Source organism: Colossoma macropomum, unplaced genomic scaffold (assembly GCF_904425465.1).
Source record: "Colossoma macropomum unplaced genomic scaffold, Colossoma_macropomum, whole genome shotgun sequence".
Lineage (NCBI taxonomy): Eukaryota > Metazoa > Chordata > Actinopteri > Characiformes > Serrasalmidae > Colossoma > Colossoma macropomum.
The window spans coordinates 40,538,224-40,564,423 of NW_023494795.1; positions in this window are offsets into that span (position 1 = coordinate 40,538,224).

The window sequence follows — 26,200 nt, forward strand, 5'->3', positions numbered from 1 at the left end:
CAAGACATGATTGGTGTCCAATGTTTTAGTTTTCCTGTGGTGCTGCAAGGCTAATGTGACTAACAAGCAATGGAAGCTTATGGCAATTATCGGCAATTAGCATTGTACAAATGGTAGAACCAAATTATCACAAACTAGCCTCAAACAGCATTGAGTTGTAATCCCAAATAGATTTACTTTTTGAATAAAATGGACAAAATTATGTTGTGTAGAGACAAAAAAGTCTCTAGTTAGAACGAACCAGTTAGAAGATATTGTTAACCACTTAAATGGCCAGGGCTCACCAGCAGGCCCAAAGTTTTATTACACACTTCCATAACCTAAGATTAGCTTAGCCAGCTACTGAATAATAAGCCTTAGTATGTAATAAGCCTGGGATTTTAAGGGGTTAAACTTCATAATGTGCCAAACGTTTTAAGCGGATGACAGGTCTGGACTGCAGGCAGGCCAGTTTAGCACCCAGACTCTTTTAACTACAGAGCCATGCTGTTGTAATATGTGCAGAATATGGTTTGGCATTGTATTGCTGAAATAAGCAAGGCCTTCCCTGAAAAAGATGTCATCTGAATGGAAGCATATGTTGCTCCAAAACCTGTATATATCTTTCAGCATTAACTTTACAATGCTGTTTTGTAATGAATAAGTAACAAATCAGGAATTAAGCGGGAATGAATGAGTAGTGCTGCATTAAAACTTAAGTAACTACTATAATAAATTACTGATCAATTCAACATTGACTGCTCAGTAGCTGAGTCTTACAAGGTTCCTGGTGAACTACAAACTGATGTCCTAAAAACAGATATTCTCAGAGATGGCATGGGCATCACACCACACTGTACTGACTGTACAGTAATTTATAAGTAGTTCTTTTAAGAAACCATAGTTACTGTTTAGTTAATAGTGAACCACCCTAATCATTAGTTCACTATTACCTACTGAGTAATTAACTAGCAGTCCTTGGTAGTTAATGGTAGTTACTTAAGTGTTAATGCAGCACTACTCATTTGACCCTGCTTAGTTTCAGATTAGTTATTAACTACAAAACTGTATTGCGTTTTGTGTTACCTTAATGATGCCTTCACACATGTGCAAGTCACTCATGCCATGTGCACCCCAATACCATCACAAATCACTTTTGAACTGTGCACTGTATACAAGCCGGATGGTGTCCATAATTTCCAAAAATAATTTCAAATTTTGATTCATCGGACCACAGGACACTTTTCCACTATGCCTCAATCCGTCTTCCATGAGCTTGGGCCCAGTGTGGCATTTCTGAGTCCTGTTTATACATAGTCTCTTCTTTGCATGTTTTGCTCTTCTTTGCAGTTTTGTTGCCTATTAACAATTAGCTTTGTGCTCCACTAGTTTTTTTTTTTTTTAGTATTACATAACTTTACCAGTCTTTCGTTGTCCGTGTCCCAAGAGTTTTGAAACTTGTTGCCAACATCAAATTCAAAATGGGCATATATGTTTGTAGTTATTTGAATTAAATATAGGGTTTAAATGATTTGTACATTGGATTCTGTTTTTACTTAGATTTTGCAGTGTCCCAACTTATTTGGAACCAGGGTTGTATATGCATTCCCCTCAAACCAATAAATGAAAACACACATTCTGTTTCTTGCAATGTAAACATGCGATTGTGAAAGCAAATAACCATTGGTGGCTGTATGATTCGGCCCAGTGGGCCTAGGCTCACCCACTTTTATCATTGGCCCATCATACATGAATGCTCTTATGTACTTTCAATATTAAAATCTTACAAAAAAATAACCAACATGAGGAAATAACAAACATGCACTGGCTGAACAAATGATATTTGAAATTTCATTTTTTACATTGACCTATTCCTGATTAATCAACAACCATACCTGTGAAGCGGTCTTTAAGTGTCACTCCCTCCTGAGCCACCAACACACTCACAAACAAACAGCTGTGGTTTTCAGTGCTGAATCAAAGAGTGTCTCATCATGCTGGTAGAAAAATTATGAGTTTATCGATTCCTGCATGAGCAGTGATACTGTCAACAATTTAGAAATAGATGTGGGGAGGACAGTAACACAGGTTCGAAGCAGATTTAAACACGGAAGTAGTCAAGCACAGCATTAGCAAACGCATAGCATTAGAGATACTGTAACTACAAACAGTTATCCAACTCCAAACATGGCATAGTCCTCAATCAGTTCATTATTCATTTTTTATTTATTTGAATTACGCTTAGCAAATGGCTCAAAAATGGCTTAGCAAATACATTGTTTTTTGCAGCTTATATCTGCCCTTCTGTGAGCATGAGATTTGCTGACCCTGCAAATTTGTTGTAGTCATCTCAAACAGCTGTGGCAATACTGCGAACAACAATGGAAAATAATTGTGGTCAGCCTAAAAAACTGCGATTAGCTCAATTAATGAAGCTCTAACTTCAGACAGCAAACATGTTTTGGCTGATCAACTATATTTGGGGTAAGGTAAAATTATGCAAAGTGATTTTTTTTGGCTAAACTATTTTTGAGGAAGTTAAGATAGATTTTTTTTTTTACCTTTCCAGAAGCCTTGCTAATGTCATGACTCTCTGGATAAGACTCCTCCTGGGTTGAAAATCCTCTACAATGACACACAACCTGTCATATCCATTCTTTCTAAACAGGCATCAATGATTTGTCTGCAGTTTTACTCCTCCTTATAGAGGCAGATGCAAGCAGCCAGCTGCGTTCAGTGGCAAGCACACACAGGCCACTTATCTCTCCTTGATCCACCTCCCAAACCACTGATCTCTCTCTCTCACTCTCTATTCATGCTTAATTGATTCAGCTGCCTAATCCCTGTTGTATTGAGTGTGAGGAGAGTGCATGCGATTGAAGAATTCCCCTGCGAGCTATTAAGTTCAGAGGTCATCGAAAGCAAAGTCAGACCACACTTTAGATGTTGACACAGATGATCCTGCTTTACTCTGCACTAACTCTCTGTAGCTGGCCTCTGTTAGACATACCAGCAGCTGGTCCAGCTGCCCTGTCACAAACAGTGGAGTGTGCATGGATGGAGTGACAGTGCCTGAGATTGAAAACACTCTGAACCAGTTCTGTTTGGAAAAATAGACAGAGGCATTATATGTAAATGGTACTGATCCAATACCTAGTATCAGTATAGAACCAATAACAGCAGAAAAACTGGATATCAGGGGAAAAAGAAGATAATTCCCTTCTTTAACGAGCTCAGTCTGAAATATTTCAGAATTGCTTGTAGCAACATAAAACTTTCCTTTATTTGAATTAGTCCAACTGTGCACTGTATGCAAGATGGCTATATGTGGCCATATTAAGAAAAGAACTTTGTTTAAACATAACTCATTGTACAGCTTGGCATTTTTTTTTGTTGTTTTTGATCTTCACACATTTTTTTCCTGCAATTTTGTTGCAGCCAATTTCAATCTAATCCATTAGCTGGCTATCAAACTCACCCAGGGAGAGTGAAGCCTAATTAATCCTGTCTTGAACTAGCCACGGACTGTGGCACCACCAGAGATTGAATATGTGATCTCTCAGAAATAGGGCCAATGCTAACATCACCAATCTTATCCATAAAATGCATGTGTGGCTGCAGGTTTTTTTCCAATGAAGCAGAAAATCACCTAATTCTATTTACTTAGTTAGCTAGTCTCAGTTTTCCAACAGTTGGTTAGGTACAGGAAGTGCTCTTGCTTGTTTGAAATGAAAACCCGCAGCCACTTTGGCCCTTGGCAGATGAGATTGGTGACCCCTGGCTTAGACAGTTGCACCACTCAGGAGCCACTGTTATTTTTTTTTTAATAATAAATAGTTTAAATAAATAAACAATAGCAGCTAATATTCAAGGTTTCAGTTTCAGTAACATCATGTTATCTCTAGTATTATACTATAGATTTGAAAAGGCATTTATTAGGTTGTTATCTGGCCATCAGCCCCTTTTTGTCTTTTACACATAGCAGCATTTCACTGTTTAGTTCAGCTAAATGATGATTGTATTTTAGATGCTTTTTTTTTCAGGTAATTCATAAAAATTAAATTTATGCCTGAGAAATTAGCTCATAGGCTTGTGTGTGCCACTTGTGTGAAATAGAATAGAGGCAAACAGTAACAACTTTTGAATACATGTGTTCTGCATTATTGGGTTTTTACAAAAGTTGCAAGACATTAACGAAGAAAAAAAAAAAGCCAGAACAGATAAACAAAAGCATAATGGATAGAAGAGTTATCATTTCCAACCGGATGCAAGTTTAAAAGGTAGTCTAAAAGGCCCTCCCTTCTTCTCCCTTTATGTGAATTAGCTCACTCTTCAGTGGACTCTTGGTTTGGCATCATTTGATATTTCCTTTAGCATGTTAACACAAAGAAATGCACTCACATTCTACAGTGGTCATATTTTCAGCAACTGAAAAAAAAACTAAAATATTCACTTTTGAGAGAACTGTAGCAGCAGGGGCCTGGCCAAGCACTGTCTGTGGGGCAGGAGCGGGATCTGGCAGCACTGCACTTTTATTGATCATGAGATCCACCTGTGTGTGGTTCTCTTTCTGACTATGAATATGCCTCTATTTCACTCAGTAGGTGTCAAAAGACCAGAGAGAGAGGAGCCACGAGGTGTAGAAGCAGTACAAGTCAGAGTCACTGAAAGTTGACAGTCTTTATTTGTTTTTGGAACAGAAAGCTCAAGTAAAACAACCTCAAAAGTACAACTCTGGGTCCTCACTCCTGGTTCTGCCATTCTCCTTTCCCCCGCGTCATGCCAGGGTCTCCCAGAGGTGCCAAGAAGAAACCAAAGCCGTCATGGAAGCCTTATACTGAGAGAAGTTATCAAAGCCCTCACACAGCTCCAGCACACATAACATCAAGCACTCCTTGAAATGTAAGTAGTCTGGTAAGGATTTACTACTTTTCTATTTTTAAAGCAGAATGTTAATAAAACACACTGCAAAACTATAATCATCCTCTACCCCACAACAGTAGGCTGTTCAATTATCTTCCAATATGTTTCTATTTTTGCAGCGCCTAATCACTTTGCTCAAAACTGTATGGCAAGATCCTCCACCTGTTTGCCAGCCAGAGCCTCCCCCGTTCTCATGCAACCTGGAGGCTGTGGCCCAGCTTTTTTTCAGAAAGACCAATGAGGTAAATCTCAGTGCTACATGCTAGAATGTTTTACTGCACCCTTTGTTAATCCTTCTTCTGGGGTCCCTTGTCCTGTACAGTTTCAACTCTTCACTGCTTCAACATCCCTGATTTAGCTAACAAAGTGCTTGGTTAGGTGGAATAGACATATTGAAACAGGGAATTGTCAAAACTGTTTAGGACAGAGGGACTCAAGCAGCAGGAATTAAAAGCACTGTTTCACTGTATGTGTAGTTTTTTGTACTTTCTAGTGACAGCATACCACACTAGTTTGTGGTACTTTTTCTTTTAAACCTAGGGGTTACTTAACTCACCTAGGCGTTGTCCAGTGACAATTCCATTGAGAAAAAAATCCATAAAAAATGTATACTTTAACAATTCATAAATAACAATTCTGTCATGGAACGGCCTCTCTGTCAAGTATATCTGTAACGCTGGGTTTGCGAAACAGACACACGCGGATAAAAATAAACCCGGAAGATTTCTTCAGACGGAGGTAAACAGGGTTAGCACCAGACCAGGTCAATAACCAGAACAAGCAGCCAAAATACATAGGCATAGGTGAAATCGAGGTCGAAAAAACAGGCGAGGGTCGTAACCAGAGAAAGCACATATACCAAAACAACAAAGCCAAAACAGAAGCTAGAATCGAAAACGGGAAAAAAACAAGCCAGGACAAACCCGGAGCAGCAATCAGAAAAAACAAACGGCTTGGTACACAGACTAACTAAGTGCAATACTTCGCAAAGACAAGTTTCAAACAGACAGGTATATATACAGAGTAAAACAGGTGATGATGATTAGTATTCAGGTGACTGTGATCTGTTGGGTGGTTTGTGATTGGCTGGAAGAGTCTCGTGACTGACTGAAGGATTCTGGGAAGTGGAGTCCTTGATGGTCTGAGAGTCCGAATGAGAACCAGGAAGCGTGACAATATCAAGGAAATTAAGAATCCAGATCCAGATATTGTGCCTCTCAAGGCAGCATACTTAGTCTGAAGCTACTATGCATTTTTAGTTTGTGTGTTTTTTTTTTTGCAAGCTAAGCAGTTTTGCATAAGGACTCCAAACACTGTCTCAGATGACCTTATGGCAAAGGTTCATAAAAATTGAGAGCTTTGTACAGTGCCCACAAGAAGTCTGTCATGGCTTGATGTAAAAATGAATGAAACTTAAAAAATGATTAAAGAAATCCACTTTATTTGTTTGAAATTGAGTACATCTAAGAAATCAGGATGTGTATCTTGCTAAACAGATAATTAGAAGCTAGCTAGCTATCATGGTTTTAGGGAATTTCCTACCATTCTGACACCTCTCCTGCTCACTGCTGATCATTTTCTGAGGCTAACTCTTTGGCAGTTTGAGCCAGTGGCTCAAAGTGGTAAAGCTAAAGACACCCTGCCTGATCAAAAACACTTTCCTCCATTGAAGATAGGAATGGTGCTAAAGAAAAATCATCAACCTCATAAGACCTCTTATCTCCCTATTAACACAGGGAGATAAAATACTCATTTTACTCCCACATTGAGCTCTAAATTACTCGTCAATTGGCAAGGACCCTTTTAGGTAACACAGGTAGCAGAGGTAGACTATAAAGTAAAGTAGCCCGATTGAGGTGATTTACTCCAAACATATGACCTCAACCTTCTTAAACCATGGAAACAGGCGGTCCCACTTGTCCTGGCAACGGGTTTTAATGGGGCTGGAGATTCCATAATCTTTCAATTCTACTCTGGTTCTGTATGGTGACCAGCTCTCGCTGTGCCAGAAAACAGAGGTTGCCAAGTTGCAAACAGAGTTTTACAATGTGTTTTCACCTCTGCTGGGCCCAGCTCACCTCATAGAGCACCACACTGTGTTTCAATGGAAGAAATAAGACTAAAAAATCAGTTTCACAAATTTACTTAACAATGACTAGAAATAGTGTAGAATTTTAAATATTTCTTCTTCATTTTAATACTCATAACTGTTATTTGTATTAAAATTTTCAAGATTCTTTATTTCTAGGTTTAAATTTAAAAAAAAATATCAGATTTTTAATGTGGCCTCAGACTTCGGACTCCACTGTATATAGACTCACAAATCTCATATTAATTCATCATGACAGATTCAATTATGTTTCACTTGGTTTACATTCACTGTTGATTGTGAAGGTGTCTGTGAAGAGAAGTGCTAAAAAGAAAATACTAAAAGAGACATCTCTGCTTGAAGACATACCAAATAACCAACTAATAACTGAATTGCATCCCATCCCATCATCACTGTCCCACCATCCCCCATCTGCCCACTTTCTGGCCTGGGTAAAAATTTCTCCCCTACAATAACAAAGAACTCCAAACACATTCAGACATGAGTTTGCGCCTTTTGACATTATGAGGTTAAGTACAAAGGCAATGCTGTTTCGGGCTAAGCTGTGGACTAATATAGGAATGTGAGTATGAAAGACATTTCTAATCTGCTAGAGCAAAATCACATTAACTTCCCTAATTTATTTTCACCACAGTGATGGGATATTACAGGCTGGGACTCAGGAGCCTTTGATAGGGACTGTGTCGAAGTTCTTAAGCAGAAATATGGAGGATGCGAACCAAGTCTTTCTTTGGCTGCAAGGGCTGTCAAAACACAACACTAGTGGAGTTACAGTGTGTTATAGAGGCAAGATTTGCAATTTAGAGTGTAAACAATGAATAAATTGCCTTTACACTGAGAGTGTTTTCCTAAAATCGCTTGGCTAAATGCAATGAAATTGTGCCAATTATCCATTGTGTAGCATCAAAGAGAGAGAGAGAGACTAGTTCATGCATTCTAACCTTGAACACTTCAAATTACTATAAACAAACATGGTACACTTCCTCCCTCTCACCAAAACTATTCACAGTTATAATACAGCATGATAACAGAGTTGGCTTCTTTGTTCACTTAATTAAGCCTTGTATTTATTTAATATAATACTCTTAGAAAACAAGTCTTTCCCCCTATGGGACATCATGGACGCAAATATCAGAATGAAAGTTATGAAAATAACTGATCTATTGCCTAGTAAGAGAGACTTATTAAGTCTATTAAGATGCAAAATTTGGTTAACCAAAAACTATATGAATCATCTGACCAATATTTTCTGCATGTTAAAACAACTCAAACACCTTCATAGGCCAGAAACATACTCAACACTAGTACACAAACACATTGTGCTTTACAGACTTAAGGTGTGTTGCTGCATTACAGTTGCTATTAAAACAATCAGTACTCAAGGGGGCAACAGAGGACAAATTAGAGCATCTGTAAAACAGGACCTGCCTTTTTAATAGCCACCAAATCTACTAAACATCTGCACAGTATTGGAGTGTATGCTGCATGATGTATGAAGTAATCTTCTAAACATTACATGTTGAATGAGAAAACACCTTGCTAGCTAGCTGTTGCTTACAAACTATGAATTAGTCTTGTAATTCATGAGAGGGCTGTAACTTGCAGTCGCTCACAAGTTTTCATTATCACAGGCACCCTGCTTTTAAACATCCTTGCCACTCAAACATCCGAAAAGTGTTGTTAGCTGTCTGCAACAATGAAGGGACATGAAATACTGGAACTACATTTCTCATGCATCTTTTGTGCCCAAGGACATAAAGACGTGACACAAAATACAGAAATCAGTGGATTTAAACCAAAGTTGTTCATAAATGCCTGAATAAAAATTGACAATGAATTTCAACATAAATAGGCTTGGATCTTACCTTAGCTTAAACTGACTAAAGCTGAATGTTGCAATGTTCCAAGGCTTGCTAAATGAGGTAACAATCTCAAGATTACCAGAATAGTGACCTGACGTGTTCCAAAAGTATGTTTAAACCAAATAAGAAAACACCAGGCAAGCAGAAGAATTAGTAAGCAAATTATACCTGATTCAACATTTTCAACATATTTTCACCTTCATGCCAGTGCTGCGGGGTTATTCATTTTGTCAGTCTGAAGCATTTGCTTTGTGATTTTTGTCATAGCCAGTGTACAGAAGGGCAGAAAGGGTGTCTGCAGTGAGAAGTAAAATAAAGGCATAGGAAAATGGTTCTCTTTTCATCTGTCTATTGTTGTTTTTTTCTGCGCACATGCAATATGCCTTTTCAAGAGAGGTTTCAGCAATTACATTTCATTAGCTCTCCAGTAAGGCATACAGAGCAGTGCTGCATTTTTCACAATTTTATTTTGCGATGTTTTGCAACATAACACTGTTTGCTATCTTTATTACGTCGTATTGTGGATCCATATAGGACAGTATGGGCCAGTTTTGTTATACTCTATCCAGTCACTTATTCCATTTATTGGAATCACTGTAGGCCAAGCTTTGTTCTTGTAACAAGTTACATAGGATTCCTTTCCAGTTGTCTGAACCATATAATGCATGTATTGATATAATATCTGTAACATGGTCCATCTCTACTATTTGTCCCTGTCCTGACCTTCCACTGTCATACTGATGTAACGAATACTAGTGTGCAGCATTCTACCCGTCCATATGGCAAAAAGCAAAAAATGGTGTCCACTGTTTCCGTACAGCCAATATTTGGCAGCACATTTCTTTTTTATATTTCTGGAGCTAATCTTGTGAATTCTCCTGCATCATAAACTATTCCTTATATTATGGTTGAGTTTTCACCTCCCACTTTGGACCATCTCTTATTTCTGTATTTAGCAATTCCTATATACACATCAAATCTGTTTTTCCATGATGCCCTACAAATACATTGATCAAACATTCTCCCACATGTTGTTACATTTACATTCTCTTCAACAGGCATTTTTCTTTGTTCACAACTTGGCTGTGGACAAAACTTGGGCCAATCATATAACCTAGCAACCTAATCTATCTCTACAAAATTAATTATGGCTCATTCATGTCAGGCTAAAATTCTAAAAGAAAACCCTGCACTGCCCTGATTCAATCCCCTTCCCATATGTTTTGCTCCAGTTGAGACTTTCTCAAGTAGGACCAGATTGGGGTAGGGATCTCTTCACCCATTCTTTATCTCCAATATCACCAGTACCCAAAAAAGAAGAAAATTCATTGTCAAAAAATGGAGCACCATCAGCCCAGTCCTCATGATTGTCCTCATGATTGCAACTCGCTCATCTCCTTTGCCATCATCCAGATCTCCTGCAGCATCTTGCTCTTGTTCTCTTGTTTCTTGATCTGCACCTTTCCTGGACTGTTGCTCTGGTTTCAGGTTGCTTTTTGCTGTTTTAGTCAATGCCTCAATTACTGGAAATGCCATTTAACCTCTATATTGCTTACAGTTCTTAGTTAATGGTAACAGTTTGAAATAAACTGTTTTCAAAACTATTGACTCTGTGACAATATGAACTATTCTAATGGTTGTCCTCTAATAGCCACTGATCTGCTGTCTACAATAATGGTTACTAACTCCAGGATTTTGTTTGATTAATTCCCATTTAGGGGCATCGGCTCCAGTTATTTCAGTATAAAAGCATGTGGGAGAAAACCACCCCAATGATTCACTCTTTTCTAATGACTACCAAGGATTATCTTTTTTTTAATTGATACACCATGTCTCTTTATTTACTCTGTGCAAATGACTTGAGCCTGTACAATCCTGGTATCACTTTTCTCTCCCTTGGCCCAGGAGAAGCCATAAACTCATTCTATTTTCTCTATTGTTTCTGCTTCTATATTCAGGTCTCAGTGAATTTACTTTATGTGCTAATGTAGATGTATGGAGGTAATTATGTTGCAAAACCTGAAAACTTGTAGGACCTGATATGAGAACTTGTAGAATAAAATCTGTACTTGTATTTTTAATGTGAGAACTTGTAAACTACTTCTATTTTTTGTCATTACAATTCTAGTTTTCACCAAGTGACTATTTTGATCATTTTATCATATTGATTGCTTAATACCACTTTATGTCTCACACATGCTCCTGCCCCCACCCCAGTTCTAATCCCTCAGTGAAGCAGTTACAAGTGCACAAATCAGTTTTGCAACAAGTCAACTAAGAGAAGTGTTGCAAAAGTTGAGGTGGGCAGATTTGAGGTTGTGCTGTCACATTTTAGAGGTTGAAAATTCAAATTTGTGGTTGTAGAGCTAGAAATGAATTTGAGAACAAATAAATATACTTATATTAGTCTTAGTATATTTTCTGTGTATAAAAAATTTAACATGCAAGTTTAGATTTCAATTCTACAAGTGGTCACATTGAGACTTCAAGTACAGATTTTATTCGACAAGTTCTCAGATCAGGTCCTACAAGTTCTCAAGTTTTGCAACATAATTACCTCCATATAGATGCAGGTAAATCTTTTTCCCATTGTACTCAATAAGTGTTAATACTAATGTGTGCTTTTAGTTTTCAGCACTGTCTACCACAACCATCAAGGTCAAGATGTCCCACTGGTTCATGCTCTGGCAATCTTATTTCTAAATCTGTTAAGACTAATGTTGCTTTAGAGGGTAATTGGACTATCAGTAACATATTTAATACTGGCCCCAGTCTCCACATCCAAATCTGCTTTATCTTCTTTTTTAATCTGTAGTGTGGTAAAAAATTTTTCTACGTCTTTCAAATTATCCCAGTCAGGTAGTAGCCACAACTTTTCACTGTCTGTGCTATTTTCCTTCTAAATCCTTTACATACATTCAAACCAAGAATGTGCATGCATTGCTTGAGTCTCTACTAATAGTTTATCTATTTATTTAGCACATGCTGTTTTTAATTTTCTGGTCTACTTTGCTTAAATTGACTCAGGTCTTTGTTTGTATATTCAATTACCCATGGTCTATTTGAATGGATTTGATTATTTTTTCCAATTCTCTATCATTTTCCAAAACCAATGTACTCTCAACTTGCTCACTGTTATCCCCATCCACTGATCAACTAGGGTTTCAGTTTCACATTGAACGCATAGCAGAAACAACTGTTATTGACAACTGCCTGTGTTTAATGTGACTTATTGGCTTCATGCTGCATAAAACAATCATCTAATTTAGCATTTAATATGCCCTCTGTAGGGGTGGCACGGTGGCACAGTGGCACAGTGGGTAGCGCTGTCGCCTCACAGCAAGAATGGCCTGGGTTTGATTCCTGGCCGGGTGACCAGGGTCATTTTTGTGTGGAGTTTGCCTGTTCTCCCTGTGTCTGTGTGGGTTTCCTCCGGGTACTCCAGTTTCCTGCCACAGTCCAAAAACATGCTGTCGGGCCGATTGGACACGCTAAATTGCCCCTAGGTGTGAGTGTCTGAATGTATATGTCTGTCTGTCTGCCCTGCGATGGACTGGCGATCTGTCCAGGGTGTATCCTGCCTTCCGCCCGATGACAGCTGGGATAGGCTCCAGCACCCCACTGCAACCCAGAAGGATAAGCAGTTTAGATGATGTATGTATGTATGTATGCCCTCTGTTTCTTTCCAAATAACATTATCCCTACAGCTTTAAATGACATCAATGGCTCTGATTGTTCTTGACGTACTGCTCGTACTAATGGTTCTTCCTCCAAAAAAAGATACAGGTGATTGAATGTCATTGCACGAAAATGACTATAAAACTTATTGTTGTAATTTATCATGGATGTTCTTAATATTACCTCAACTATAATGAAGCTTCTAATATTTACTATAATTAATACAACAGTTCTTCCTCTTGTTATTACACTCAACATATATTTCACGCTCACTCAAAAAATATTCAGGCTTTTTCACTCAAACATCCCTCACTATGAGCAACTTCTAGCTCCTAAAACCTATGCGCTCTCCAGGCTCCTAAAGGGTTACTTTTTTGTCTTCCCTTGCCCTCCGTGTTCATTCGGAACCTATGGGCCATTCTCGTTTGGGCCACTATTCCTGAAGGCAGCCACCCTAATAAAATTAAAAGAAACAGACAGCTAAAACAGAAGTTAAGACACCTTTGGGGTTGTCTTAAAGATAGGACAGTATTTAGAAAATTTTGTCTAGTTAGGATGCTTCTGTAATACTGTTTTCTTAGCTGGAGGTAGGATAAGGCTATGAACTTAAGAGCTGTTGTTCTGAAATAGTTTCTGTCTTAAATTCAGTCCCAACTGAAGTTGTCATGGTGACCAAACAGACATTTCAGACTTAACAAGTTTCTGTAATACGGCCCCAGGTTACCGCAGTTGTCTCTAGAAATTCTGCCACATTCCAATGTTCACTTGAATTGTACATTGTTAGAGAGCATGTTACACCTCTTTACCTAATAAACCATTTCAACAGTGCTGGACATGGGAACACCATAGGGGCTCCTATGAAAATGCTAGTTATATGGCTGATATGGCCCCAAGTAGACATAATAAAAATGGATTGTTTTGTAGTATATACACCGATCAGGCATAACATTATGACCATCTCGTTTCTATGCTCATTGTCCATTTTGTCAGCTCCACTTACTATATAGATGCACTTTGTAGTTCTACAGTTACAGACTGTAGTCCATCTGTTTCTCTGCATACTTTGTTAGCCCCCTTTTACCCTGTTCTTCAGTGGTCAGGACCCTCATGGACACTCACAGAGCAGGTACTATTTGGGTGGTGGATCATTCTCAGCACTGCAGTAACACTGACGTGGTGGTGGTGTGTTAGTGTGTGTTGTGCTGGTCGGAGTGGATCAGACACAGCAGTGCTGCTGGAGTTTTTAAACGCCTCAGTGTCACTGCTGGACTGAGAATAGTCCACCAACCAAAAATATTCAGCCAACAGTGCAGCAGCAGATGAGCTATCCTCTCTGACTTTACATCTACAAGGTAGACTGACAAGGTGGGTGTGTCTAATAGAGTGGACAGTGAGTGGACACAGTGTTTAAAAACTCCAGCAGCACTGCTTTGTCTGATCCACTCGTACCAGCACAACACACACTAACACACCACCACCACGTCAGTGTTACTGCAGTGCTGAGAATGATCCACCACCCAAATAGTACCTGCTCTGTCATCAGTTTAATAACAGAAAACAAGACTTCTCTGTCACAATGCAACATTTTGTGAGAACGGTGGTGACTATTTATTAATTAAATATATTTTCACTCCAGCAAAAAAGTAAAATGTGTGAGAGTACAGTGTCTCACCATGCAATATTGAGCAGTTTGCATCAGCATTGTTTTTTCTTTCTAGTTGGTGCCTGGCAACAAAAATAGGACTAAAACCAAAGCCACAAGAAAGAGTGCCTCTATCTGAGAGTTTAAGGCTGAACTTGAAAAGCCTCTTCTATAGTGTTCCGGCAGAGAAAATAACCAAGCACATACGACACCATAACACAAATTTCCAGCCAATGCACTAGGAACATAAACAGTCACTTTAGTTTAAATGCTTTATATAGATGACATATAACAAGACTGAAAGAATATTTTTTTTCATTAATTCATTTGTTCATTCATTCATGAATTCATTTTATTTTGCCTGGATGTTGTTTATTTCTGGATAGCTTCCTGATGGCTATACTTGTATTTTTGTGCAGTCAAGTTTTTGTAAAAAATTCCATTGATGCTGCATTTGGGCACAGGTTCATGCAGCTGTTGTTCTGTTTTCTGTCTATATTCATAAACTTACCAATGTCCAGGTGAATTTAAGATGAAGGGCCAGGTTACACATCTCTATTCAATTCAGGCTTTCAAGTAACATTTTTCCAGCAGTGGCTAAGTGAATATCAAGAGGAAACTCTAAGGAAACCAGTTATTCACGGAAGTCAATAATAATAATAATAATAATAATAATAATAATGCTACATGTCCCCTGCACAAGGCATCTTTTTAAAAAGAAATATATCAGTATGTTGCATAGGATTGTATTTTTGAAGACTTCCCCAGCACCCCCTGTGACCCAGGAGAATTAGCTGTTTAGATAATGTGTGTGTGTGTGTGTGTGTGTGTGTGTGTGTGTGTGGTACACATCATGACTCCTGGTTCCTATCACCAGCACTGTAAAGAACTCTGAGCCTGTAAGTGTCTCTACAATGAACCAATTCATGCCAATCCACTCTGAATCTCAAGGACTCAATTAATCAGACAGATTTTTAAAAAATGGTGGAATTTCCATATAATTACCAAAAAAGATCTGGTGAGCTTAACAATGGCAAATGAACCAACTGAGTACAGACCAGTAGTGGTTCACTAAAGGATACTTTCAATCATGAAGAAAAAACCTTTTTAAGCTTGTGAACAAATCAAAAACACTATGATGTAGGCTTAACACAAGATGCTTATCACTAGTAAGCTTCAGGAATAGAAACCCAAGACACAGTTTAGCAAAAAGGACATAAGTGTGTGAACTTCTGGGACAAGGTTTTATAGATGGATGAGAATATTACTCTTTACAGGCTTAAAAACAACTGTGCCAAAAAGGGTTGTGTGTTATGTGTAAACTAATGATTTTTCCTAGAACCGTACACCAAGGGAAACAACTATTTAAATTATTCTTGAATTTAGCAATGTGATAGAAAGAACAAAGTATGTAGGAAAAAGAATTGCTCATGATCTGGTGAATGCTATCTCATGTGTGTAACATAATGGCAGTGGTGCCATTATATGGACATGTACGTGGACATGACAGGGAGGTGGCTTACTCATCTTTATTGGTGATGTGACTGCTCGTAGCGGCAGAATAATTTCTAAAGTGTACAGAAGCACATTAACTGCTCTGATCCAACCAAATGCCTGAAGAATAATTGCTACAGCAGACATGGAAAAGACACTACTATAGCAGACAGTGGTTTTGGAGGACCACAAAGTGGAACATGATTGATTGTTCAAGTTGATTACCTTGCCTGAATCCCACAGAGCATGCATTCCACTTTCAAAAGGTAATGTAAGTCAAAGGCAAAAAGATGCAACAAGCAGGAGCTGAAAATGACTTCTTAGATACTAGGCAGAGATTGTTTATGAAAGATACCCACAGTCTCAGAATGTTTATGGGTTGAGAACTTTGTGCAATTATCAACTATAAAGAACCGAGTACTAATTTTATGTAAGACTGTTCTTTGGTGATCTATGTATAAAAAGATAAAAAGTAATTTGTATGTAGTTCACCATTAGGTAAGGCAAGGAAAGTTTATTTATACAGCACCTTTCATACACTCTGGTCATTCAAAGTGCTTTGCAAATGACAACATTGTGTTTAAGCATGGATAGTCATTTTTATCTTTTAAATCCATATGCTAAGAAAAGTCAAAGGCCAAACTAGTACAAATATTTCTTTGTTCAGTTACTTAAAAACTGGACTTTGGAATATATTGTAACAATGACAGAAGCACCAAAAGCTGATGTTTTTAATAAGACAAGAAGCAATGTACAGACATTTTACTTTGCAAACCACAATGAGGACGTTAATGTTGCTAGCTTGTCACCTAAAAGAATCAATTTGGAGATTATTAATTTGATTACTGAAAGATAAATATTTGCTACGTTGAGATAATGCATTCATTCTCTTATCACAATAAACAAAGTTTCATGTTGAAATGATGAGGAAAAAATAACTTGCTATTTTGACAGCTGACTATGAATAACTACACTAATTACGTTTTCTATGAGGAATTTTCTATTCCTTTCTGTGATGAAAAGCGCAAAAAAAATAACTGAAAGAAGCTGTAATAAAAGTCTGGAAAACATCACAATATTAGAATGCAACAGTTAAGTGATGTCATTGTGTGGCTTAATGTGCTTATTACAAGCAAGGGATATGCATCCAAATATACAATGTTATTTACTTTAAGTTATTTATTTTAATTTGTTCCTATACTCTTCTAAAAATTGCATGGTCTGCCACCAAAGCTGCCATGTTCTGATATATTTCACACATCTAGATGTAAATATCAGGAAATAAAAGCTGAAATTCTGATCTTTTGATCTCAAACTTAAATGCCCTCAGTGTATAGCAACAACAAAAACAACTGCCTTTGCCATTCCAATACTTTTGGAGGAGACTGTAGAGCACTGTGTGCCCATTTTCAAGATCTCCTACACTGTATGGTCAGAGGTTTTTAGACAACACCTGCTTATCCAACAGTTTCTTCTGAAATCGTTTATCCTTCATTTACTGTATTAACAGCCCCTACTCCTCTGAGAAGGCTTTACATTAGAATTTGGAACATTGCTGTGAGAATTTGATTGCATTTGACTGGCATTGGGCATGGTGACCTTATTTTCGTGTGCGGCAGTTGCAAATGTTCCCATTCAACTGATAATGCTTTTCTGTGGAGTTAACGCGTATACAATTAATCGGCTGTTTCAGCAGTGGGTGCACCTTAATATAGTTGATTCACTCATTAGAACAGGTGTCTAGATATAGAATAATTTCAGACACAGTGAATATAGAACACAATATACACACTTTCAGGAGCGCTTATATCGGATACAGTGTTCATAGTGTTGTCCCGGGCAAGCTGCCCCCCTGGTTGCCTATGCCAAAGGCTGTTTCTGCTCAGAATCATAGAAGTGCCACATTCCTCTGTAGTCCTGCTCACTTCACTGCTTTTATCTGCTCAACTTCTGCCCTACATATTGCAATTGGCATTCTGTTGCCATCCACTGTGGGACTAAATCTAAAGCTGCTAGAAAGAATACAGAAATGTGGCTAATAGCCCCATGAACTAATTCATTCATTCATTCATGTCTTCATTCATTCTTTCTTTCTTTCATTATTTTTTTTCTTTCTTTCTTTAACTTTTTCTTTCTTTTATTCCTTCATTCATTCCTTCTTTCATTCATTCTTTCTTTCCATCTAAGTAAAGCACTCTTTTTTCCCCACATTGCAGTATTGTTTGCTGAAAAAAATCTCTACTGTGACCTCTGACTTGTCTGCTCTCGTTATTATCAATTACACTCGTGTTCAGAGAGGTAGCCATGGTTAGAAGAGAGAAAGAGGCTGCCATTGCAGAGAGAGGAAAAAGATGGAAAAATTTATACTGCTAGGAAGCAAAACACATTACAGTTTCCCTGGGGAACACAACACGTTTCCTTTGCCATTAAGAGCATTTCCTGTCACTCAGTATATCCAAATGTTTCCTAAGGTGCTGGTAAAGGGATGAGATGGTGTAGGGGAAGCTTTGGTGTTTAGTCCTACACAGATATTTGTTTAGGGGAAATATTATCTTCAGATTACATTAAAATTTTCCCATTAGATGCATAATGGCACAGTGAGTTCCTGTGCTCACCTCTTGCCAGTCAGCTTATGAATATACCCCAGCTAGTTTTATTTAAAAAAGTAAGTAATTTATAATTTTATCATATCCTTTAAAACCTAACCCTAAAAGAAATGGCGTAAGGGCTTACATTTTTCACGATAACTTGGTGATATTTTGCATCATATGATTTATGTCCTCTGAATCAATACACTCAGGTGCAATTATGCCAGTTATTGAATACAAATATTCAGTACAATAGACCACTGTAGCAGTGTCGTCATTTTGTAGTCGGCACCATGCTCTTAGGCCCATATCAGGAACTCCGGGTCTAAGCCCGATTTCTCTACTGCCAGAATGAATAGGGTTTTCGAAATATTGCCTCTATTGCACCTTGCGTTAAATAAAAATGTTCAGAACCCGATACATTTTATCCTATGAACATTCTTCACTCGAATATCACTGGATCCTCTGAATTACAAGGTCATTAAAGAGTTGAAATATAAATATTGCTACATGTAAGCTAATGCTACTGTGCACTGAATTCACATCATTAGATTGGCAGTCTCTTTAAGCAGATTTTGGCAGTGTACATTTCCATGTGCAGACTGAGGGGAGATGAAAACAAGTCAGAACAAAATAAGCAGGTTTCCCTGCAGTTCTCTGAAACACAACAGATCTTTCTTTTTAGCTTGATTTGAAAAGATCTCCAATGTACCTGCACTCAGGCTAATCCAGTACAGACTCATCTTAATATTACTGCTGACCCCCTGATAAGCTGATTTAGGCTATGAGAATATTCTAATTATTATTTTAATAGTGGAAACATTTTTCTGAGGACATTTTCTCAGGACATTCGCCAGCTTTTTGTTTGACTTTTCCCATTCCACCTTAAATGGTGCAGCAGTTACTTTCTGAAGCAGTCGGCGAAAAAGAAGCTAACTTCAGCTTCATGGAGGGTTGAAAGGCATGGTATGAGGAGTTTTCTCTATTTCCGCTTAACAGCTGAGTAACATTAACTTATTTTTGATGTTTCACAGAACTGATGGTTAGTATTTTGTCCGTTTGCTAATGTTTGTGATAGCTATAGTCACAGCTGCTGCGCCATTTAAGGTGGAACAGGAACATTCAAACAAAAAGCTGGCGAAAAAAGAAGCTAAATTCAGTCTCACAGTTTTAACATGGGTAATATTTTTGATAAGAAGTTTTAGCCTATCAAAATATCCTACCTAGAGGTTTTATTTGTGGGTACACCCGTAAACGTGCGCTACGGTAGAAGATTTTGATAAGTTCGCACAAGTCGTCAGAGCACGGCACAGCCCGCCTTAGGCTACGTTTACACAGCAGGTAAAAGTGGCCCAAATCTGATTTTCTCACCAAATCACGCTCCTAAACCGACCCGCATGCGCAAAAGAACAATGCTTCACGTGGCGGCTCATCCAAGGGTAAACAATCATGACGGCCAGCGATCGCCAGTCGCTCCTGGAGCTTTCAGTTTCGTCTTCACCAGCATCACAGGAGCGATTCTAAAGTTCCAATGACTGACAGCTGGGCTCATCACCCACAATGTGTTCGCCGAGAAAAGGGCACGTTATTCGGCCACGGCCACTTCTTTGGTTCGTGTCCTCGGATTCTTTTAACTGTTCTCTGACGCTGCAGCCTCGGTCTCCTCCGGCCGCGTTCGGCCGTTCCATTCGAAACCTCTTCGAACACGGAGCGCTTGCGATGAGTCTCTTCTAATGTTTTGGTACAGAAACATCAGCCTAAATGTTTATGAGTCTCAGCAGCGCGAAATTATGACGAATGTCGAGTTGGATTGACGTAAAAGTCGCATGAATTCCGATCTGACTGTTCAGACTGAGTCGCATTGCTGCAGGTCGGATACGTATCGGATTTCAGTACCACATATGAAAGCGTCTCAAATCGGAATTGAAAATGTCAGATTCAGTGCGTTTACACTAAGACTGCGTTTACACAGCTGGTAAAAGTGGCCCAAATCCGATCTTTTTCCTCATATGTGACACAGATGTGTCATTTGTGTGGCAGTGTGAACAGCAAAAAACGCATTGAATCTGACATTTTCAATTCCGATTTGAATTGTTTGTTAGACCCATGACATATTTCCATGAAAATATTTTCTGCTTTCTTTTATTATTTGTATGTGGTACATTTGTTAGGTGTATAACAGAACCTATTGTTGGTTTTGGGCAACGCTTGTACATGCGTGTTTTAATAATGGGTATCAGCATGTTTGCCAAGGTAGGTTAAATATTGGGGAGGAGGGCAAAAAAAAAAAAGAGCGACAGACAGCAGCATCCAACCTCCACCTGAAGAATTAGCAGTTAGCAGACCACTAACCCCCCTCACGTCTCGCGCCTCTCTCTTTCTCTGTCTCTCACACAGGTATTTTTCACCCCACTCACCATGGCATCTGCCCAAGAACGCGCTCTCCAGGCACTGAGCACAGCTGGCATGGCTAGACCGGCAGAACACTGCCCTCCTGAAAAAAGAGGACGAGCTCATTCGCCAGAAGTTGCAGCTCGAAACCGACCGGGAAGTTTCCCCCTCGGCGGTTGCGCCAGCCTCGTATCTACGTACACCGGGAGACAGCATTCTCACGCCAGCCCCATATGGAGCCTGGGAACGCCAGCGCCGCCGAGGGGATCCGAGCGTTTCAGCAGGCTCTTTGCGCTGCAGTCCTGGCTCCGCGGCTGGTGCGCCGTTAACGGCCTGGGCTACGTGGACAACTCGTCTTCATTTTGGGAGCAGCCAGCGCTTTACCGGAGGGATGGGCTTCACCCTATTCGTCTTGGATCAATTGTCCTCTTACGGAACATCGAGAGGGCCATCCACTGACTACAAAATGAAGGCCATGTAAGTAGCGCCGACAGTAATCTTATAGCCAACACTAGAAACGTTAAAGCTAATAATGCTAGTACTAATACTGCAAATAAGGCAAATGCTAGTGCTTATACTGCAAATAAGGCAAATGCTAATAATAATACTGATTCTAGAAATACTAATGCTCATAGTGCAAATGCTAATAATGTTAATGTTGACATTTCTAATGTCTCTAACGCTGTTATATCTTATAATATTGAGACTGTGTCTGCCGTCCGTCCGATTTGTAGACATCATTGTCGAAAAATCTGTCTTAACAATCTTACTAAAGTCAAGTTGACTTCTTGTAGTTGCAGTGCCAGCAGCTCTTGCATTATACTTGGCCTACTCAATATACGATCCCTGGCACTCAAAGCAGTTATTGTAAATGAAATAATTACTGATAACCAACTCAATGTGCTGTGTCTCACAGAGACATGGGTCAAACAGGGTGAATATTTAGCTCTAAACGAATCTACCCCACCAGGTTTCAGCTATTATCACAACCCGCGTATCAGTGGTAGAGGTGATAGTGTAGCTACAATCTATACTACAAACATATGCATCACTCAGACTACAGGCCATGAAGCAAAGTCCTTTGAAGTCCTGAGTCTTAGAGTTGCCAGCCCCTGTCCTGCCTCTAAATCTAATAACTTTTCTTTCTTAAAGAGTTTGCAGAGTTTCTTACGAGTATAGCTCTCTCTGCGGATAAGGCTCTCATAATAGGAGATTTTAACATTCATTTTGAGAATACTCAAGACCCTTTAAAAATAGCTTCTGAAGCACTTCTTGATGCTATGGGCTATACTCAAAATGTGATAGGGGCTACACACCGCTGCAACCATACCTTAGATTTAGTACTATCCATGGGAATCAGGATAGAAAACTTGTTGTACTAATTGTTTCTCAGAATGAATGCATGAATGAATGCATCTCTGATCATTACTTAATTATGCATGAAGTCGTTTTGGACTATAATGTTTGCGTACCATCCCACTATCACACTGCCTCCACTATAGATGCTCTTATAAATAGCTTACCAGATGTAAAATATTAGACTACAAATCCAAAATTTGCCTATAGGTCTAATATCACAACATAATGAGTGCCCTGCCAGCCCAAAGGTCGAGTTGCTATCTTTTAGTCCTATTCAACCAAATGAATTAGTCACACTGATTAGCTCATCCAAATCATCAACATGCATTCTTGAACCAGTACCTACAAAACTGCTCAAACAGATTGTGCCCTGTGTTGTTAAACCTCTGCAGTCTATAATAAATTTGTTCCTTAGTCTGCGATATGTACCAAAATCATTAAAACTCGCAGTCGTTAAACACCTACTTAAAAAGCAAGATCTTGATCCCAGTGAACTCGCCAACTATAGACCAATTTCCACTCTCCCTTTCATTGCTAAGATGTTAGAAAAAGGGGTCTCATATCAACTGTGCTCCTATCTTCAAGAAAACTCTCTCCATGAGATGTTTCAGTCTGGCTTTAGACCCTTTCACAGTACTGAAACAGCATTAACTAGAGTAGTAAATGATCTCCTTGTGTCTCTTGATAGTGGCCATATTTGCACACTAATCATTGTAGATCTTAGTGCAGCATTTGATACTATCGACCACAAGATCCTCCTTGATAGGCTGGAAACTCTGGTTGGTATAAAAGGACAGGCTTTGTCCTGGTTCCGATCTTATCTGACAGGCTGTTATCAATTTTTCAGTGTTAACAATAAACACTCTGATCGCACACTAGTACAAAATGGTGTCCCCCAAGGATCAGTGCTTGGGCCGCTGCTTTTCTCCCTGTACATGCAACCTCTTGGTAACATCATTCACACTTTTGACGTTAGTTTTCACTACTATATGGATGACACGCAACTTTACATATCTGCTAAACCAAATGAGGCTCTGAATGTAAATAATCTTGAATGAAGAATGTGTTAAAAATATCAAAAGCTGGATGACCAACAATTTCCTTCTTCTTAATCCTAACAAAACCAAGGTCCTACTACTTGGACTCATCTCAACTCTCCAAATTTGAACTAAATTTAGATGGCTATATGGTCATTCCAAGCACCACTGTAAAAAATCTAGGTGTAATCTTCGATTCCAGGTTCTCTTTTGACACACATGTTTGCAACATCGTTAGAACTGCATTCTTTCACTTGCGTAACATCGCTAAACTACGTAATATTCTAGCCCTAAACGATGCGGAAAAGCTGGTGCATGCCTTTATAAGCTCCTGGCTGGACTACCATAACACCATTTTAGCTGGATGCTCCAATACATTACTAAATAAGCTCCAACTGGTCCAGAATGCAGCTGCTAGGGTCCTTACAAGGACCAAAATATTTGACCATATATCCCCAATCCTGTCGATATTACACTGGCTACCTGTTAAATTTTGTGTAGAGTATAAGATCCTTCTCTTAAAGTATAAACCATTAAATGGCCTGGCCCCGCAGTATCTTAGTGAATTAATTCAGTCAACGAACCCACACATACACTCCACTCACCAAATAATGGCTTGCTGACAGTTCCTAAAATTAGAAAAAACACAGCAGGTGGTCGAGCATTTTCCTACGTAGCCCCAAAATCATCTCCCGACCTCTGTTCAGGACTCAGACACACTGTCTACATTTAAAACTAGACTCAAAACTTATCTGTTTGCACAAGCATTTTAACTCACTAATATCTCGCCATAAACAGACCTGTCCTGTTAATCAATTTATCTCTCTCTCTCTCGCTCTCTCTTTCCCCTCCCTTTATTTGAGTCCCTGAGCGACGTCTGCCTGAGTTGCCACATGTAAGCCATCAGAGCTGCTAGAGTCACCAGAGCTCCATCTCTGTTGGCTGATCTGCACCGTTTTGACCACCATGGAGTTTCATGCTGTACAAAGCTGTATATATATGTATATATACACACACTTTTGTGATAAAGTAGATAATGTGATTATCTATTATTATGTGAAAGTAGAAAATGGTGAAAATGGTGATCTGCTCATAATGTTAATCAATATAATTATTAAGTGAAAATATTTCACTTTAAATCTGCTTCTTGTATTTAGTTTTGTTGTTCATGTTACTGGGTCAGAGATTTCTCATAGACGTGAAGCATGAGACAGTATACTGAACAAAACTTTTAAGTCAGAATGCTGTCGATGGTAAACTAATCTACAGTGCTCTTTCAAGAATGATTTTTTTATTGAGTAAAATGGCTGATTTGACTCCCTATCCATTTGAAATAAAAGATGTCTGCAGAACTGTCTTGCTGCTCGCTCCACAACGCAACGCTGTACGTGTGAATGACTTGCCCATACAAGTTGTAGCAATCACGCAGCTGCGTTGCTCACACCCCGCAGAGTGAAATACAAAAGCTGAAACTGATCCTAAATGTGTCTAAGTGTAAATGTCAAAAACAGAGTGTAAAAAACACTAAGAAACACAAATGTATTTATTAAAATAATCAGTAATTACAATGATCAGTGTCACCACTGAACGAGCCACACTCTTCTGCAACTTTTCTTACTGTACATGCCTGTGTGCCTTCCTGTGGGAAGATATTTAGCACTAAGAAAAAGATCAATATAAAGTACATTTAGTAGATTAGTAGTCCAAACACAAATGCACCCCATGACTATATAAAATCCACCTGCACTTTCAAACTAGCCAGATTTGTCAGGAAAACCATGAACTCATGAACTCTTTGCTCGAAAGAGGGTGTGCAGGCATCCTCATTCATGGCTCTGTTAAGACAATGACCAAAGTTCTATCAAAGTGATTGGACAAGGAAAAAAAGACTTGGTGTAATCTTTGTTCATGATATAATTTAAGATCATAGCACCATTGATTTCAGAAATATACATAAGCATCTTGTCTATTTGCAATAAAGACACTTAGAGCACTTGACAGCGACTCCAACCAGACTACTAACATAACCAAGAACATCTTCAGAATTTCACTGGCTCGCAAGGGCCACCACAATAGTTCCTGAAAGATACATTTTGGCCCAATCCCATTTTACCCCTTGCCCCTACCACTTAGCCCTTACCCCTCCATTTTGCGCATTCACGCCTAGGGGTAGGGTGTCCTGATTTTTGTTGAGATAGAGGAGAAGGGTGAAGGTGTCAGGGCTACATGGTCCTTCAAACGGAGGTTTGTCAGAGGCACACTCCAAACAGAGTGTTGTGAGAACAGCAGAATGGCTGCGCAAGCAACCAAAGAAATCCACAAATGTAAATATTTTCTCCATTAAAAAATTATGGTAACTATTGTATTATTGTAAAATCGCTGGCTTTATGCTGATGTCTCAGTAGCTAGCTAAATGTCCTGTTCCACCTTAAATGGCGCAGCAGTTACATTCTGGCACCTCAGGCATCAAAAGTGCTGCACAATTTAAGGTGAAACAGGACAATTCAAACGAGAATGGCGAATAGCTGATTTCAGCTTTGTGTCACCGAAGAATTAGGATTGGGTGATAATAAATAATTATTACATCCCTCCTCTTTGAGGGCATATGATTCCCTAAAGTTAACTAAAGACCAGCAGCAACCTTGCTGAACTTTACCCCTTCTCTGCTATCACTGCAGACTGGCAGGGTCACCTACAGAGCACTGCTGGTAGCCTGTTAATGAAGTAATGTACTTTTTTATTTGAGAGTTGTCCCATTTCATAGGGTAAGATTTCAACCACTAGCCCTTGTAACTAAGTTCCAAGTGGCAATGTGAAAACAAGGGGTAGGGAAAAAAATAAGAAATGGCACTGGGCCTTGGACAGTGGCTGACAGGTCTTAATTCACATGCTTAAACCACATGCTTAAACCTGATGTCATCCTTTAACGACCCTTTTAAAATATCTAATGTACAACCCCAATTCCAAAAAAGTTGAGACTCTGTGTAAAATGTAAATATATGTAAATAAAAACAGAATGCAATGATTCGCAAATCTCATATTATCTCATAAGCCCCATATTTTATAATATAATATAGAACTTGATGGCAGTAACACATCTCAAAAAAGTTGGGACGGGGCAACAAAAAGCTGGAAAA